Here is a 19878-nt window from a genome sequence, read left to right on the forward strand (position 1 = left end):
TTCACATCGTTGTGTCGAAGGCCCTCCGAAAGGTCACCATTCGTGCACCTTTCAGCACATCAAATGTGAGTTCACAAATTACAGACATATATATGTTGCAATATTAATCATCTGTTGTTTCACGCATGAACTGTATTTATATTTAAAGCCCGAATTATTCACGTATTTATTCTGTTTTACGAGGTCTTGTGCTGCCTGTCAGTATTGTCAAAAGTTACATGGTAATGACAATACAGGGCTATTTTACAGGGTGTTTTCTAAAACTTCATCCGATATGGCACTAATATATCTTGTACATTAATGTAGACAGAAACTTGGGGTGGAATTAAAAGCTCACATTGGCACTAGTTTGCGGTTCATCTGGTCACCCGTAAGGCTCTTCCTGGCGGAGCTATCTCCGTCGCTCGATCATTATGCAGTCTGCACTGAGTTAAGATCGTGACTACACAGCAAAAAATAGCGGTTAGCGTTCTCTGTTTCAACAAGTGCATTTCCTGCAACTGTGGGTTGTGATTTTCTTAACAACAAGCTACCTCAATGACTGATCTGCGCTAATGGGCGTACGGGTCTCGCATCACACCATTGGTCTCTAAGATCGCATGATCGCACAGTTTTTTTTTTTTTACTTTAGGTTCATAAAATACTCAGCCTATGTACCACAACTTCCAACAAATTTGAGTGAATAGTTACCCATCATAACAAAGAAAGTAGCGCCAGACATGCTTGAAAATGTCTTGGATCAGCTTCATTATTGTCAGGACGGTTGTCGTCCATCCGCTGCCGGACCCAGTGAAAATTTGTGAATACTAAAAATTAGAACTTTTATCTTTAATGTAGTTGTAAAACGTCCCCCTGAGTTTGCACTTTCATTAATGTATAAGGGTGATCAAAAACTCCCCTTTCGAATGCGGTACGGCCCGCAATCGGTATTCCAATCAGCCAAAATCACCGCGAACATTGAGGTAATCATTCCATCGACGCACCAGGTTGAAGATTTCCGTTTGGTAGAACACCGTGAAGAAGTCCACAACTGCCTGCCGCACATCCTCATCGGACAGGAATCGTGGAGACTTCAAGGCCTTTTCTTTAGGGACGGAGGCTGGATACAATCGTGGGGAGAGATGTGGACTACATGGCACGTGCTCGAGTGTCTCCCAATTGTCCGTAATTGATGAGACTGGCCTCCCAGGTCGACCGGCGTTCTGTGTCGAATGGTGACCAGCACTAAATTTGGCTCACCACTCGACAACGGTGGTTTTCGGCAGCCATGTTGCCCCATACATTTTCGTCGTTCCCAGATGGATGACCACCAACGTTTGTCCGTCGACAGCTAAGAAACGAATAACAGCACGTTGATTACGTTTGGACGCATTTGGCAATAATGTCATCATTCATCAGTTTCCACGTTTACCGCATGCACATCCGAGAGACCCGAATGTCACACTAATCCTTTGTCTACACGTCGGAGTCGCGCCACGTCGCATACAAGCTGCAGCAATACTCTCAAACTGAAACTTTTTAAATTGCCCCTTATAAAAATTATCCCTTTGTAAGACAGGATAGTTCTTTTTTTAATAAAAGCTTGATAATCCCATGCGCAAGTTAACAAATATGGAACCTGGATGAAGGTTTTTGAAACAGCGTATGGGATATGATTTCAGTTGCATTCATGTACCGGAGCCATATTTTTTGCCATCGTATTTTTGGCCTTAGCATTCTTAAATAAATCAGTTGTTTTTAAGCTGTAATGTTCTTCGTTCAAAGCGCAGGAAATTCCATGTTGCTCCAATGCCTAGAGATGGGAGAAGGTAAATTTTATGCTTGAAGAGTCGCATTCATCTGTTAACACCGCGGTTTATAACGATATTTCGCACAGGCGGATCAAGTTAAAACTCCAGTCGACTACGGAGTGGAAAGTTTAGTGTTGAAGGATGCCTCTGCAAGGGGAAAACAGCGGTTGAGCGGGTGCCGACGAGTTTCCTACGAAGTCCATAAATGAACACTGAGGTCACAAAAGTCATGGGGCACCTCCTAACATCGTGTCGGACCTCCTTTTGCGCGGCATGGTGCAGCAGCTCGACGTGGCGTGGGCTCAACTAGTCGCTGGAAGTCCCCTGCAGAAATACTGAGCCATGTTACGTCTATACCCGAACATAATTGCGAAAGTGTTGCCAGAACAGAATTAGGCGAACGAACTGACCTCTCGATTAATCCCACAAATGTTCGATGTGACTCATGTCGGGCGATCTGGGCGGCTTAACCACTCGTTCGAGTTGTGCAGAATGTTCTTCCAACTAATGATGAACAACTGTGGCTCGGTGACATAGCGGATTGTCATCCGCAAAAATTCCATCGTTGTCTGTGCATATGAAGTCCATGAATGGCTGCAAGTGATCCCCGAGCATCCGATCATAACGATTTCTAGTCAGTGATCGGTTCAGTTGGACCAGAGAACGCAGTACATTCCATGCAAACACAGAATACATCATTGTGGAGTCACCACCAGCTTGCATAGTGCCATGTTGACAACTTGGATCCATGGCTTCGTTGAGTCTGCGCGACACTCGAACCCTACCATCAGGTCTTACAAACTGAAATCGGGACTCAACTGTCCACGCCACGGATTTCCAGCCGTCAATGGTCTAACAAATACGGTCACGAGCTCAGGGGAGGCGCCAAGACGATGTCGTACTGTTAGCAAAGGCACTCGCGTCCGTCGTCTGCTACCACAGCCCATCAAATCTCGCCGCACTGTCGTAAAGGATACGGTCGTCGTACGTCACACGTTGATTTCTGCGGTTAATTCACGGAGTGTTTCTTGTCTGTTAGCTCTGACAACTACGCAAACGCCGGTGCTCTCGGTCGTTAAATGAAGGCTGTCGGCCACTGCTATTATCCGTGGTGAGAAGCAATGCCTGAAATTTGGTATTCTCGACTCACTGCTGACACGGTAAATTTCGGAATATTGAATTCCCTAACTATTTACGAAATGGAATGTCCCATGCGTGCCGGCCGGAGTGGCCGTGCGGTTCTAGGCGCTACAGTCTGGAACCGAGCGACCGCTAGGTCGCAGGTTCGAATCCTGTCCCGGTCATGGATGTGTGTGATGTCCTTAGGTTAGCTAGGTTTAGTTAGTTCTAAGTTCTAGGCGACCTCAGAAGTTAAGTCGCATAGTGCTCAGAGCCATTTGAACCATTTTTTTGTCCAATGCGTCCCCGAAATCTGTTAATTCCCGTCGTGCAGTCATAATAGCGTCAGAAACTTTTTCACGTGAATCACCTGAGTGCAAATGACAGCTCCGCCAATGCACCGCCCTTTGATACCTGGTGTACATGATAATACCGCCAGATCTGTATACTTGAGTATCGGTATCCATTGACTTTTGTCACATTAGCGTATACGGAGAGGAGAGAGACGAACATTTTGTAACAGGCGTCACCCTACTCCCATATAAGTGTCCGTGAATTCTGAAACACGACGCTGGGAAATGGATGATTCTGTCCTAGTGGGGACAACGATAAAAATGATCCTGACATGGCGAAAAGTAAGCATTTTAAGATCATCGCCCTATACTCTTCGGCGAAAGTTGGACGCCTTGCCTGTCTGCAGCTTCACTTTTGGCCTGCTGTTCCCCGCCGTGGGCGCCGTGTCGTCGCCTGTGGCAGCGCGTGTGCGGGCGGGGGGCGACGCGACTCATCTGTATGCGCGCGGCCCGTGCCGCCGCCTCCCCCTGGGAAGCCCTAGGGCAGACCTCTTTGGACCAAAGCTGCGGCTGGGCCCGCAGCCTGCCGGCTCGCTCTTCATGCAAATGCTGGCCCGATACTCTGGGGGCTATCAACTTTCTGCGCTTCATAAGCTTCGCATAAAACTGTGCTTTTATTTCCCTGTAGCATTATTATGAGGTCTCCTGTTGACAGCGAAGAAGTCTTTAGTCACTGCTGCAGATTTCGGTATCCAATTAAAGAACGAGTGGCTGAACCTTGTCGAGTCTGCCTGGCCGTCATCATGCGACGTACTTTTAGACTGCAAATCCTCATCTTTTTATCGGATAGGCTTAAGTTACTACGTGACACCACATGCGCTATTAATAAAAAGGGCCTGTGAGAGCATAGCCACAGTTTCTTTGCCATGATTGTTCTACTCACAGAAACAAACGATGGATAACAATATTGGATGAAACTCGGACTAAATGTTGCAGAAGTATCGTCCACTAAAGCTGTTGGAGAACAACTGTAAGTAGTAGGTTCATTGCCCAAGCATAAGCATAAAATACTTTACCTAATGGTATTTTGTAACGTTTCCTTTCGAACTGTTAGCTGATAATTGTATTGTCACGCCTAATTCAGTTCCTCAAACAGGAATAGATGAGTTAAACATCTGAACTGAAACTGTCGTAGAACGGAAACTTTTCCTCACGTGGGATCCTGTTCAAAATATTACGTATTCACTTCCCTCTACAAGTCCTAGAAGCTTGTTACTGGAATCTCCGAACACCCTGTATACACGTAAAACGTATAAACGTATGCGTGAACCGACTGACAGCCAAAAATAACCATAGTGTGTTCTGCTGCCTCTTCATCTTTCAAACAGAACAGCGTCAAACTGACGTTTCTGTATTTGTTCTTCGTGCGATACTACAAGTAAACGCACACTGATCAGGCCAAGGAGAACGTTCGGAATCTGTTGATAAATGCGGTACATAATTTTTCTTTTGAACGAAACTTTCAGCGTGCCGCTATCTTGTCATTCGAATTCCATGCGCCGGCCGAAGTGGCCGTGCGGTTAAAGGCGCTGCAGTCTGGAACCGCAAGACCGCTACGGTCGCAGGTTCGAATCCTGCCTCGGACATGGATGTTTGTGATGTCCTTAGGTTAGTTAGGTTTAACTAGTTCTAAGTTCTAGGGGACTAATGACCTCAGCAGTTGAGTCCCATAGTGCTCAGAGCCATTTGAACCATTTGAATTCCATGGCCTCAAACGGAATGTAGGTGGCTTTGCATACAGTTTTTGGACGTAATCTGTTGGGGCTACCTCCTAACGAAGCCTGTTTCATACACCGAAAAATATATTCCGGCTTTGCGAATGCAGATCATTAAAGCGTGCAATAAAGAGCGTAACGAGCGACATTACAAATTTGAGCAATTTCCTGTGAGTTATATCGCGCATTGCGATACTTTTTCTTGGTTCTAGATTTCGACTTGCCACCCCTCTAGTACTGGTTCTGTACAGAGAGAGGCAACCAAGGCAGGTCATCACAAATACGTACTGCACGACGAAACCTGTCGAGGGCAGCGAACTTTCTAAAGCGCTAAATAATGTTTAACGTTTACAGCTGCCCAGTTATGACACTGCCTTCATTTACTTTAAAAAACTTAATATTTTTTCTTTGGCATTGGAAACAGCTTTCAAAATGGACATCGACGACTTAACATTTGTGGGATCGCCAAACTCTTAGAGTAGCGGTGTAATTGTTTGTTAAATGGTACCCTTATCGTTCCAAGACGTGGCACTCTCTGTTTAAAAACGCAATATTATGTAAGAAAGACAAGTGTGAAGAACAAAATACGCCAACGAAAGACAACAAAAGACAAGAAAGTAAGCAGGTGAGAGAATTGCAGCTAACATTTCAGCAACGGTAACATACAGTTTACGTGTCCCTAAAAGGCAGTTGGGGTATGCAGGCGAGATTAGCCAGTACTACATTCCAACACATTTCATCATTTTCACGTTTCTCTCAATGAACAGCTTTATGACAATTACCTTCATAATCGCTTTTTGTTATTCGAAGATTGTGCACGAAAACAGCAAAGATTCTTTTTACTGGTGAGGCATCTTTTACGAACCATATGCTAACAAGTCTTCGCAATACGCCCCACTGAACACTTCGAAATCCATACTAGTTGAGACAAGTAACACCTCGGGTGTTTGAACGTGTGGTGCGCGCTTTTTATCAATCGCTTCATTAGCGCTTGAGACAGCCACAAGTATCTACAGCTTCTAACAGATACGCTGCCGCTGCTATTGGAATACGAGGGTGATTTGAAAACTTCTCGGAACGGAATAGAAAAAGAGTACATATATCACTGAAACTTTTTTTGTTTTTCAATGTAGTCTCCTTGCAAATTAATGCGCTTCGTCCAACGATGTGCCAGTGCCTTGATCCCATCTCGAAAATTAGTTTCCTCCAGGCCTGCAAAATAGTTGTCAACTCTGGCTATCAATTCTTCGTTTGAAGTGTGTCGTCGTCCACCAAGAAAAATTTTCAGTTTTGGGAAGAGATGAAAGTCGGACGGAGCCATATCAGGTGAATAAGGCCACACTGCAACAATTCACAGCTTGGTTCGTGTAATTTTTGCCATGGCGACGGCACATATTTTTGATCCAGCTTCAAGAGTCGCGGCACCCATCTTGCAGATAATTTTTTTCATTTCTAATTCTTCAGTTAAAATGTGATATAGCCCTTCAGATGACATCTAGCAAGCGTGAGCAATTTCACGCAATTTCAATCGGCGATCCTCCATGACCATTTTGTGCACTTTTGCAGTGATTTCTTGGGTAGTGACACATCTTGGCCGACCATTGCGCGGATCATCATCTAAGCTCTCCCGACCAAATTTAAATTCGTTTGTCCACTTGGCAACAGTTGAATATTAAGGAGCAGAGTCCCCTTGTGTATTCTGGTAATCGGAATGAATGTCCTTTGCTTTCATACCTTTTTTTACGGAGTACTTAATCACTGCTCGAATCTCGATTTTTTTCCATCTTCGCAAATCACTACGCGGGAACAACAACAGAGCCACGTCACCGCCACAGCTCTCTTCCAAGGGCACTGATGTGGCACTCTTTTAGAGGCAACAGTCCAATCACGTGAACAACTCGTGCGCTAGCGCTGACCTCTCGTGGTCATTCCGAGAACTTCTCAAACCACCCTCGTACATCCCAGTGGATACAAGACAGCCCACGTGGTATCAACGGAACGGCTGTACAGACCATGCCGCATAGATCATTACGAAAAGCGCCGTGCACGCTCACCAGACTTGACGCCTGTGGACTTTTACCTGTGAGGAAAGCTAAACAAGGAAATACCTACGGCTCCCGAAGACATGAAATTTCCTTTAACACTTCCCCCATGAACCATGGACCTTGCCGTTGGTCGGGAGGCTTGCGTGCCTCAGCGATACAGATAGCCGTACCGTAGATGCAACCACAACGGAGGGGTATCTGTTGAGAGGCCAGACAAACGTGTGGTTCCTGAAGAGGGGCAGCAGCCTTTTCAGCTGTTGCAGGGGCAACAATCTGGATGATTGACTGATCTGGCCTTGTAACACTAACCAAAACGGCCTTGCTGTGCTGGTACTGCGAACGGCTGAAAGCAAGGGGAAACTACGGCCGTAATTTTTCCCGAGGGTATGCAGCTTTACTGTATGATTAAATGATTATGGCTTCCTCTTAGGTAAAATATTTCGGAGGTAGAATAGTCCCCCATTCGGATCTCTGGGCGGGGACTACACAAGAGGATATCGTTATCAGGAGAAAGAAAACTGGCGTTCTACGGATCGGAGCGTGAAATGTCAGATCACTTAATCGGGCAGGTAGGTTAGAAAATTTAAAAAGGGAAATGGATAGGTGAAAGTTAGATATAGTGGGAATTAGTGAAGTTCGGTGGCAGGAGGAACAAGACTTCTGGTAAGGTGACTACAGGGTTATAAACACAAAATCAAATAGGGGTAATGCAGGACTAGGTTTAATAATGAATAGGAAAATAGGAATGCGGGTAAGCTACTACAAACAGCATAGTGAACGCATTATTGTGGCCAAGATAGATACGAAGCCCACACCTACTACAGTAGTACAAGTTTATATGCCAACTAGCTCTGCAGATGACGAAGAAATTGAAGAAATGTATGATGAAATAAAAGAAATTATTCAGATAGTGAAGGGTGACGAAAATTTAATAGTCATGGGTGACTGGAATTCGGTAGGAGGAAAAGGGAGAGAAGGAAATGTAGTAGGTGAATATGGATTGGGGCTAAGAAATGAAAGAGGAAGCCGCCTGGTAGAATTTTGCACAGAGCACAACTTAATCATAGCTAACACTTGGTTTAAGATTCATGAAAGAAGGTTGTATACATGGATACTAAAAGGTATCAGATAGATTATATAATGGTAAGACAGAGATTTAGGAACCAGGTTTTAAATTGTAAGACATTTAGGAAATACAGTAGAAGAAGAATGGGTAGCTTTGAGGGATGAAGTAGTGAAGGCAGCAGAGGATCAAGTAGGTAAAACGACGAGGGCTAGTAGAAATCCATGGGTAACAGAAGAAATATTGAATTTAATTGGTGAAAGGAGAAAATATAAAAAATGCAGTAAATGAAGCAGGAAAAAAGGAATACAAACGTCTCAAAAATGAGATCGACAGGAAGTGCAAAATGGCTAAGCAGGGATGGCTAGAGGACAAATATAAGGATGTAGAGGCTTATCTCTCTAGGGGTAAGATAGATACAGCCTACAGGAAAATTAAAGAGACCTTTGGAGATAAGACAACCACTGGTATGAACATAAAGAGCTCAGATGGAAACCCAGTTCCAAAGCAAAGAAGGGAAAGCAGAAAGGTGGAAGGAGTATATAGAGGGTTTATACAAGGGCGATGTACTTGAGGACAATATTATGGATATGGAAGAGGATGTAGATGAAGATGAAATGGGAGATACGATACTGCGTGAAGAGTTTGACAGAGCACTGACAGACCTGAGTCGAAACAAGGCCCCCGGAGTAGACAACATTCCATTGGAACTACTGACGGCCTTGGGAGATCCAATCCTGACAAAACTCTACCATCTGGTGAGCAATATGTATGAGACAGGCGAAATACCCTCCGACTTCAAGAAGAATATAATAATTCCAATCCCAAAGAAAGCAGATGTTGACAGATGTGAAAATTACCGAACTATCAGTTTAATAAGCCACAGCTGCAAAATACTAACACGAATTCTTTACAGACGAATGGAAAAACTAGTAGAAACCGACCCCGGGGAAGATCAGTTTTGCCGGCCGCGGTGGTCTAGCGGTTCTAGGCGCTCAGTCCGGAACCGCGCGACTGCTACGGTCGCAGGTTCGAATCCTGCCTCGGGCTTGGATGTGTGTGATGTCCTTAGGTTAGTTAGGTTTAAGTAGTTCTAAGTTCTAGGGGACTGATGACCACAGATGTTAAGTCCCATAGTGCTCAGCGCCATTTGAACCATTTGAACCAAGATCAGTTTGGATTCAGTAGAAATACTGGAACACGTGAGGCAGTACTGACCTTACGACGTATCTTAGAAGAAAGATTTAGGAAAGGCAAACCTACGTTTCTAGCATTTGTAGACTTAGAGAAAGCTTTTGACAATGTTGACTGGAATAATCTCTTTCAAATTCTAAAGGTGGCAGGGGTAAAATACAGGGAGCGAAAGGCTATTTACAATTTGTACAGAAACCAGATGGCAGTTATAAGAGTCGAGGGGCATGAAAGGGAAGCAGTTGTTGGGAGGGGAGTAAGACAGGGTTGTAGCGTAGGCTTCCGCGGCCGTTGTCATCTTCAATAAAATTCTTCGGGGTATCAGACCGCATCGTCATAATTTAAAATGCGCCAACGTTTCGGCCAGCGTTGCAGCTAGCCTTGATGAAGGCTAGCTGCTAGCTTCATCAAGGCTAGCTGCAACGCTGGCCGAAACGTTGGCGCATTTTAAATTATGACGATGCGGTCTGATACCCTGAAGAATTTTGTTGAAGAGGGTTGTAGCCTCTCCCCGATGTTATTCAATCTGTATATTTAGCAAGCAGTAAAGGGAACAAAAGAAAAATTCGGAGTAGGTATTAAAATCCATGGAGAAGAAATAAAAACTTTGAGGTTCGCAGATGACATCGTAATTCTGTCAGAGACAGCAAAGGACTTGGAAGAGCATTTGAATGGAATGGATAGCGTCTTGAAAGGAGGATATAAGATGCACATCAACAAAAGCAAAACGAGGATAATGGAATGTAGTCGAACTAAGTCGGGTGTTGCTGAGGGAATTAGATTAGGAAATGAGACACTTAAAGTAGTAAAGGAGTTTTGCTATTTGGGGAGCAAAATAACTGATGATGGTCGAAGTAGAGAGGATATAAAATGTAGACTGGCAATGGCAAGGAAAGCGTTTCTGAAGAAGAGAAATTTGTTAACATCGAGTATAGATTTAAGTGTCGGGAAGTCATTTCTGAAAGTATTTGTATGGAGTGTAGCATTGTGTGGAAGTGAAACATGGACGATAAATAGTTTGGACAAGAAGAGAATAGAAGCTTTCGAAATGTGGTGCTACAGAAGAATGCTGAAGATTAGATGGGTAGATCACATAACTAATGAGGAAGTGTTGAATAGGATTGGGCAGAAGAGAAGTTTGTGGCACAACTTGACCAGAAGAAGGGATCGGTTGGTAGGACATGTTCTGAGGCATCAAGGGATCACCAATTTAGTATTGGAGGGCAGCGTGGAGGGTAAAAATCATAGAGGGAGACCAAGAGATGAATACACTAAGCAGATTCAGAAGGATGAAGGTTGCAGTTGGTACTAGGAGATGAAGCGGCTTGCACAGGATAGAGTAGCATGGAGAGCTGCATCAAACCAGTCTCAGGATTGAAGACCACAACAACAACAACAACAACATGAACACCTTCTGCGAAAGTCAAGATGAAATTCATCGTGGAGTTTGTGATCCGGAATAACTTCATAGCAAGAATAAACGCTCGAGGAAAACATTTTATGATTTGATATGACATTCATAACAACAAAAACACGCTCTCCATATGAGTTACACGTTTTCTTTTACAGGGTGTTTAACAGTTAAAATTGCAGATTTCTAGGGTCTCTAGAGAGGACTTAATAGATAAATTTTTGATCAGGAAGCCATGTCCGGTAATGTACCATATGGATATAACTTCAGTTTATAGATCGGACTCGCTTCATAGTATACACACCACGAAGACAACGAGCTCTGAACTGTCTCTTTGCATGTCGTATCATTTTCAGATCTCCCGCTTCACGGTACACACACAAACTGACAAGAGGGTGCCGCCGTCAGTCCTTAGCGTTTTCGTCCGACTTCTACAACGGTTGCGAGAAACTCAGAAAGAAAACCGCCCATCGCATTCTCCTCAGATTTAGTGGTAAGATGGCCCAGAGGATAGCCCGTCAAAAACTGAACACAGATCAGGAACTAAGACAGGAAGAAGGAGTACTGAACTGTGAAAAGACAAGCAAAATAGAAACAGTGAACGATCCAAGTACAAGAAGTGCAATAAAGAGTAGCCCGAAACAGCGACGGCGTCAGGGCTGAGCGGTCGTAGTGTTAAACTGCCAAGCGAAGGAGCCGTGTTCGAAACTCCCTTGTGGCATCTTTTTTTTTTCCCCACAGCATTATCAGCTGTCCGTCCGGTCATTGAAATGTTTGTTCCCTTTCTGTACTCTTGACAGTTGTCATACTATACATTGGTTATAGAATATGAGTCATGTGTTAAGAATATGTTAACGTCGAAAGTAAATATGATGAATAGTGAGAGCAGACGAGATACCACATACAAGCCTTACAGAAATGAAAACAACAAATAAACGGGTGTGAAATGTGTTACAACAAAGGAATGCAAGGATTAAAACTTCCAAAACGGAACGCAACTTCCAAAACGTTAAAAACATACGTTTCGACAGAGCACAGAGAAACTATGTTACTGTGAAACTGTGTAAGTAGGCTGTATAGGTTTTATAATTGGTAACGCCACGTAGCGCTCTGTATGAAAATCACTGGCTGTGCTGTGTGCAGTCTGTGGCTGGTTTGCATTGTTGTTGGCTGTTGTAGTGTTGCGCAGTTGGCTGTTAACAGCGCGTAGCGTTGCGCAGTTGGAGGTGAGCCGCCAGCAGTGGTGGATGTGGGGAGAGAGATGGCGGAGTTTTGAGAGCAGATGATCTGGACGTGTGTCCATCAGAGACAGTAAATTTGTAAGACTGGATGTCATGGTTCATGGTGTGGGTTCTGTGGTTCATGGTGTGGGTTCCTGTAGTCATGTCCTAGTTCATGAACCACAGGCAACGTATGAGTGGCCAAGTAAGTGGTCCCGACAGTCGGGATACCAGTTACTTTGGAATAAGGCTGGGCCATCTCGGACATATCCTGAGTCGTGGTCACCTTTGTGCTCATACGGCAAATCCTACCGAATCCACCGGTTAGTCCCTCAACCGTAAGGGGTAAAACCCAATGGGATTCGGGGCAAGTAAGGTTAGCAACCTGCTTCCCTGGTGCTTTAAATATGATGCTGGCAACAATCAGAGCAAAATGCCTCGGACCTTTGGAGGTGACGGAGTCCCACCTCTAACTGACAAATCAGGGACTCCTAAGATACGACTTGGCAAACAAATGGTAATGAGATGGGGAGCTATTAATATCAATGGGGGCTACTCTGGAAAGAAGGTAGAGCTGGCAGAGGCTGCAAGTAAGATGGGGCTGGACGGGGCTCTGAGCACCATGGGACTTAACATCTATGGTCATCAGTCCCCTAGAACTTAGAACTACTTAAACCTAACTAACCTAAGGACAGCACACAACACCCAGCCATTACGAGGCAGAGAAGGGGCTGGACGTTTTAGCTGTCAGTGACATTCGGGTAAGGGGTGAGAAAGAAGAGGAAGTGGGAGAATACAAGGTCTACCTGTCAGGAGTCAAAGCAGGAATAGCACAATGGGGTGTAGGGCTTCACATCAGGAAAGAAATGGAACCCAGCGTAGTTACAATAAGGTATGTAAACGAACGACTGATGTGGATAGATTTGACAGTGTCTAGCAAGAAAATTAGGATTGTGTCGGTATATTCGCATTGTGAAGGGACAGATCAAGATAAGGTGGATAGTTTTTATGAGGCACTCAGTGATGTAGTTGTTAGAGTAAAGGACAAGGACAGTGTTCTGCTCATGGGTGATTTTAACTCCAGGATTGGAAATCGAACAGAAGGGTATGAAAAGGTTATGGGTAAATATGGAGAGGATATGGAGGCCAACAGGAACGGGAAACAACTCTTGGATTTCTGTGCCAGTATGGGCTTAATGATCACAAACTCCTTTTTTAAACATAAGAACATTCACCGGTATACTTGGGAAGGCAGGGGAACCAGATCTGTCATTAACTATATAACAACAGATCAGGAATTCAGGTAGGCTGTGAGGGACACAGGTGTATTCAGGGGATTCTTTGATGACACTGATCATTATTTAATCTGCAGTGAAATTGGGATTGTGAGGCCGAAAGTGCAGGAGGTCAGGTCCATATGTAGGAGGATAAGAGTGGAGAAACTTCAGGATAAGGAAATCAGGCACACGTACATAACAGCGATCTCAGAAAGGTACCAGTTAGTTGAATGTAGTCAATTACAGTCATTGGAAAAGGAATGGACAAGGTACAGGGACACAGTACTAGAAGTGGCCAAAGAATGTCTTGGAACAGTAGTGTGTAAAAGTAGGATGAAGCAAACAGCTTGGTGGAATGACACAGTCAAGGCAGCCTGTAAAAGGAAAAAGAAGGCGTATCAAAAATGGCTTGCAGCATCGAAGAAGAAATCGTGGGAAGACTTTGGAAACAGGTTGGAGACTATGGGTCAAGCTGCTGGGAAACCATTCTGGAGTGTAATTAGCAGTCTTCGAAAGGGAGGTAAGAAGGAAATGACAAGTATTTTGGACAGGTCAGGAAAACTGCTGGTGAATCCTGTGGATGCCTTGGGCAGATGGAGGGAATATTTTGAAGAGTTGCTCAATGTAGGTGAAAATGCGATCAGTAATGTTTCAGATTTCGAGGTAGAATGGGATAGGAATGATGATGGAAATAGGATCACATTTGAGGAAGTGGAGAAAACGGTCAATAGATTGCAGTGCAATAAAGCAGCTGGGGTGGATGAAATTAAGTCGTAACTCATCAAATGCAGTGGAATGTCAGGTCTTAAATGGTTACACAGGATAACTGAATTGGCCTGGGAGTCGGGACAGGTTCCATCAGACTGGACAAAAGCAGTAATCACACCAATCTTTAAACATGGAATCAGAAAAGATTGTAACAACTACAGAGGTATCTCTTTAATCAGCGTTGTGGGTAAAATCTTCACAGGTATTGTTGAAAGGAAAGTGCGAGTATTGGTTGAGGACCAATTGGATGAAAATCAGTGTGGGTTTAGGCCTCTTAGAGGTTGTCAGGACCAGATCTTTAGCTAACGGCAAATAATGGAGAAGTGTTACGAGTGGAACAGGGAATTGTATCTATGCTTTATAGATCTAGAAAAAGCATATGACCGGGTTCCTAGGAGGAAGTTATTGTCTGTTCTACGTGATTATGGAATAGGAGGCAAACTTTTGCAAGCAATTAAAGGTCTTTACATACATAGTCAGGCAGCAGTTAGAGTTGACGATAAATTGAGTTCATGGTTCAGAGTAGTTTCAGGAGTAAGACAAGGTTGCAACCTGTCTCCACTGTTGTTCATATTATTTATGAAACATATGTTGAAAACAATAGACTGGCTGGATGAGATTAAGATATGTGAACACAAAATAAGCAGTATTGCATATGCGGATGACTTAGTTGTGATGGCAGATTCGATTGAAAGTTTGCAAAGTAATATTTCAGAGCTAGATCAGAAATGTAAGGACTATGGTATGAAGATTAACATCTCCAAAACGAAAGTAATGTCGGTGGGAAAGAAATATAAACGGATTGAGTGCCAAATAGGAGGAACAAAATTAGAACAGGTGGACGGTTTGAAGTACTTCGGATGCATATTCTCACAGGATGGCAATATAGTGAAAGAAATGGAAGCGAGGTGAAGCAAAGCTAATGCAGTGAGCGCTCAGCTACGATCTACTCTCTTCTGCAAGAAGGAAGTCAGTACCAAGACTAAGTTATCTGTGCACCGTTCAATCTTTCGACCAACTTTGTTGTATGGGAGCGAAAGCTGGGTGGATTCAGGTTACCTTACCAACAAGGTCGAGGTTATGGATATGAAAGTAACTAGGATGATTGCAGGTACTAGTAGATGGGAACAATGGCAGGAGGATGTGCACAATGAGGAAATCAAAGAAAAACTGGAAATGAACTCTATAGATGTAGCAGTCAGGGCGAACAGGCTTAGATGGTGGGGTCATGTTACACGCATGGGAGAAGCAAGGGCACCCAAGAGACTCGTGGGTTCAGCAGTAGAGGGTAGGAGGAGTCGGGGCAGACCGAGGAGAAGGTACCTGTATTCGGTTAAGAATGATTTTGAAGTAATAGGTTTAACATCAGAAGAGGCACCAATGTTAGCACTGAATAGGGGATCATGGAGGAATTTTGTAAGGAGGCTATGCTCGAGACTGAACGCTGAAAGGCATAATCAGACTTAAATGATGATGATGATGATGAGGATGTCATGAACTGATATATATTATGGCTTTTGAACACTGTTAAGGTAAATACATTTTGTTTCTTTATCAAAATCGTTCATTTGCTAACTATGCCTATCAGTAGTTAGTGCCGTCAGTAGTTAGAATCTTTTATTTAGCTGGCAGTATTGGCGCTCGCTTTATTGCAGTAGTTTGAGTAACGCAGATTTTTGTGAGGTAAGTGATTCATGAAAGGTATAGGTTATTGTTAGTCAGGGCCATTCTTTTGTAGGGATTATTAAAAGTCAGATTGCGTTGCGCTAATAATATTGTGTGTCACACAGTCATTGATAATTTTTCTAAGGGGACATTTCAGCTGTTGCGTGTTACCCGTTGCAAGGTATGTGACAAACTATTATGTCTTCATCATTTTCTTGGAAGTGATCACATTCGCATTCATACGAATACCTGTATCGGGCAAGGAGGCATGTTCACTCACTTACCAGTCGTACAAATTAGGTGCGTTGATAAGAGATTCCTATCAAAAAGGCTCTAAGCACTATGGAACTTAAAATCTGAGGTCATCTGTTCCCTAGACTTAGAACTACTAAAACATGACTAACCTAACGACATCACACACATCCAAGCCCGAGGCAGCAGCAGCGCGGTTCCGGACTGAAGCGCCTAGAACCGCTCGGCTACAGCGGCCGGCGATTCCTATCAAATGACAAACGTATTGTCACTAATACCGTGTACGACACACTAGACGCGTTTTCCGGTGGAGGATTCGATTGACTTGTCGCCTTGTCATCAAACGTTTGCGGTTCCCATTCGAAAGCCACCTCCGTTCGGCTGCTAAGACAGGATTGTGTAGAATAACTGTCGTTATAGTTGCCGGCCTACCTTACACCTCGCTGTTGCAAACGGACGTTATACCACGACACAGACAGAAATTTTAATAAAGTGAACAGCGGGAAAAAATTGGTACGAGAGAGATTTGAACACGGCTCGCCCACTTGGTAGTCCATCACCGTAACAACTTCACCACGACACCATTTGTCTTCCTGGCTGTACTACATTACATTTGTTTTTGTTGGACCGTTCAATGTGTCTATTTTGCTTTTTTTTTTACAGTCCGATACACCTTTTTCCTATTTTCATGCCTGATCTGTGTTCAGCTTTTGACAGGTCCTCTTACCACTAAATCTGAGGGGGATGCGATGGGGAGTTTCTCTTGTCAGTACTTTCCCAGCTACAATGGTTGACTGTGGTTCTCCACGAACGCGCCACACTCCAAACTTTGAAGACATTCAAGAGAACATCGTTCGTCATGTGGAAGCAAACCCGACGACGAGTACTCGAAACATTGACCACGGCATGGCGTCTTGTAGAGCACACAGGTCGGAGCTAATTGCGTCCGCTGTTCGCGTACCGTGAGCGAGAGATTTGAAAGCGAACCGATCTTCAAACTTATTTTGCATCCAAAATGTACATTTCCAGACGGGTTGTTTTTCGAAATTTTGTTTACTAAGTACCCTGTACAACCAACAGAAGCTTGTAACAAGAAATGTCAACACCCTGTGTTTGTAGAGTGGGACAGACGTTTTTGGGACCTAGTACTCTCCTGACGGCAGATTACCTTCCAGCGCTGTTCTCTTTTTATTATTTATTTTACCTAATTCTACTCATATTATATTGTAATCCCCCGCGAAACCTCTTTACAGTGCCATAGAAAAAGTTATATACACTGACGGGAAAAAAGGCAAGCCCAAAAAATAATTGATGTAGAATAATGACATTTCAGTAATACATTTGTCTAGGTAATATTTTTAAGTGATTAACATTGCAAGATAACAGGTTATTGTAAGCAAGAGATAAGCCATTGCAAATGTGAAATGCACCAAAATGCTGAATGCAACCAAGTAAACGAGCATGCATTGTGTTGTACACGTGCGGATCTTAGTTTGTGGGATGGTATCCCATGCCTGTTGCGCTTGGTCGGTCAATACGGGAATGATTAATACTGGATGTGGATAACGCCGGAGTTGTCGTCCGGTGATGCCCCATACGTGCTCGACTGGAGACAGATCTTGTGGTCGAGCGGGCCAAGATAACATGTCGACTCTCCGAAGAGCATGTTGGGTTACAATAGCGGAATGTAGGCGATCGTTAATCTGTTGGAAAACACCGCCTGGATTGCTGTTGATGAATGGCAGCACAACAGGTCGAATCACCACATTGACATACAAATTTGCAGTCAACCAGTGTGTGCTTCAGCTATCATAAGAAATGACACCGGAGACCATAACTCCAGGTGTACGTCCAGTGTGCCTAGAAGGAAGACAGCTTGGTTGCAGGCCGTCAACTGGCCTCCTGCTAACCAAGACATGCTCATCACTGGCAGCGAGGCAGAACGAGCTTTCATCAGAAAACACAACAGACTTTTACTCTGCCCTGGAATGAGCTCTCGCCTGACAACACTGAAGTCGCAAATGGCGGTGGTTTGGGGTCAGTGGAATGCACGCTACAGGGCGTCTGGCTCAGAGCTGTCCGTGACTTAACCGATTTGTAACAGTTGGTTGCGTCACTGTGGTACCAATTGCTGCTCAAACTGCTGCTGCAGATGCAGTACGATGCGCCGGAGCCATACGCTAATCACGATGGTCTTCCCTCTCGGTAGTGCCTAGTGACCGCCCGGAGCCCGGTCTTCCTGCGACCGTATATTCTCATGACCACCGCTGCCAGTAATCGTGTTCAGTGGCTTCATCTCTGCCAAGTCTTTCTGCAATGTCGCAGAAGGAACATTCAGCTTCTCATAGCCCTATTACACGACCTCGTTCAAACTCAGTGAGGTGTTGGTAATGGCCTCTTTGTCGCCTTAAAGGCATTCTTGATTAACATCAGCACACCACGTCCTATCTCAAAGGTAACTAACACTCACGACCGTAATAGTGTGTATTTAAAATAAACCTGATTTGCGTCCTCGTGGTGGTACTAGTAGCGCCACTCTTATGCGACTGGAGCGAAATTTGAATATACATCACATTTCAGATCTAGAAAGACACTTCCCAACTTTCTTTTATGTTCCAGAACTCCTTTCTGTTGCTGCGAATTTTTTCTTTTACTTAAGTTTCTTTTGAAGAAAAAAACTTGGTGTCATAGTTCGGCAACTATAAACGTTAAAAGTAACTTTCCATACGTCACAAGATTCGCCATTTTGTCTGCATTTCGATATATTTACATCTTTTGGATATTTTTTAGGTAACGTTGTATATTTGGAGATTCTTACGAAACTGAGATATTATTACAACCTGGAAAAGCTCTGTATACTAAATAATTTTCTAAGGCGATGAAACCGCTGACGCAGACTGAAAGTAAAATCAGAGTCCAAGTAATTGGGGAGGACAATAAATCCAGAGAGAAATCATTACTTGTAAATGTCGTTGTTTAAGGAAAGCTACTCGTTGCGTTTTGGAAAAATTTAGTTCCTTTGTATTAACTGACTGTTCCATCGGTTACTTTATATGTTATGAGTGAAAAAAATACTGAGCACTGGTGCAACATTCTACAAAATTTAGTTATTATTTGCTTTTCCTGGCATGAAAATGTGCATCTGTTTGAAGGCACACCATAGAAGTCGTAGACCTAGAAAAGGAGACCCAGATTTTATAGACCACCTGCTTAAGAAAGGCCGCAGTTACAAGGCCCAAAATGAAATATTGCGTAGCATGCACAAAGAAAGGAAGATGAACTACTTTTAAATAATGAGAGTTAATAAACATACGTGTACGTGTCCAAGCTTAGTGCTGGATGATAAGACACAGTACCCTTACTCGCCACATCGATATACCCATACTGCTAATAATCCCATGCAGATCACTTTGTAAATGATCCCTCCTACTCATATGTCCGTTTTTCCTTTATTTAAGTTAATGTAGTTTCACTTGCCCTGTTAAAATTTTATTTTGAATAATTACAGATGTTTCATTCATCTCTTTGTCCACTTGCATTGTACCGTCTGTAATATTGGACTATTTAGAGACGAGAATATATTGTTCAACAACACCCTTGGAACATGTCACATGTCATGTAGTTATTCTGTGTGTCAAATATTTTATCTGACAAATATTGTTACATCCTATTTTTACTGCCATGATCACTGTCGTTTTATTCTCATGCCAAACATTAACAACTGTCATCTCTGGAAACCAATTCATACTCTGTAACTGCACCATTTAAAAACTCTGATTCCATAAAAATTTATAGTTACACGTATTTATCTGTGTGTTTAACGACGGCTTAACAGCTGAAAACCGTTTGTAAAATAAATAATAAATATTGCGGAATATTACAACAGTTTAGTGTGTTTTTCATTCATTATTTAATACGATTATTTCGAATCGAAGTTTCAGAAATTACGACATTACCACCTGAAAAATTAAAACTGGTAATAAACTTATACGTTCAAAATAATGGTAAG

This window comes from Schistocerca cancellata, chromosome 1 (genome assembly GCF_023864275.1).
Source record: "Schistocerca cancellata isolate TAMUIC-IGC-003103 chromosome 1, iqSchCanc2.1, whole genome shotgun sequence".
In the NCBI taxonomy this organism is placed as follows: Eukaryota; Metazoa; Arthropoda; class Insecta; order Orthoptera; family Acrididae; genus Schistocerca; species Schistocerca cancellata.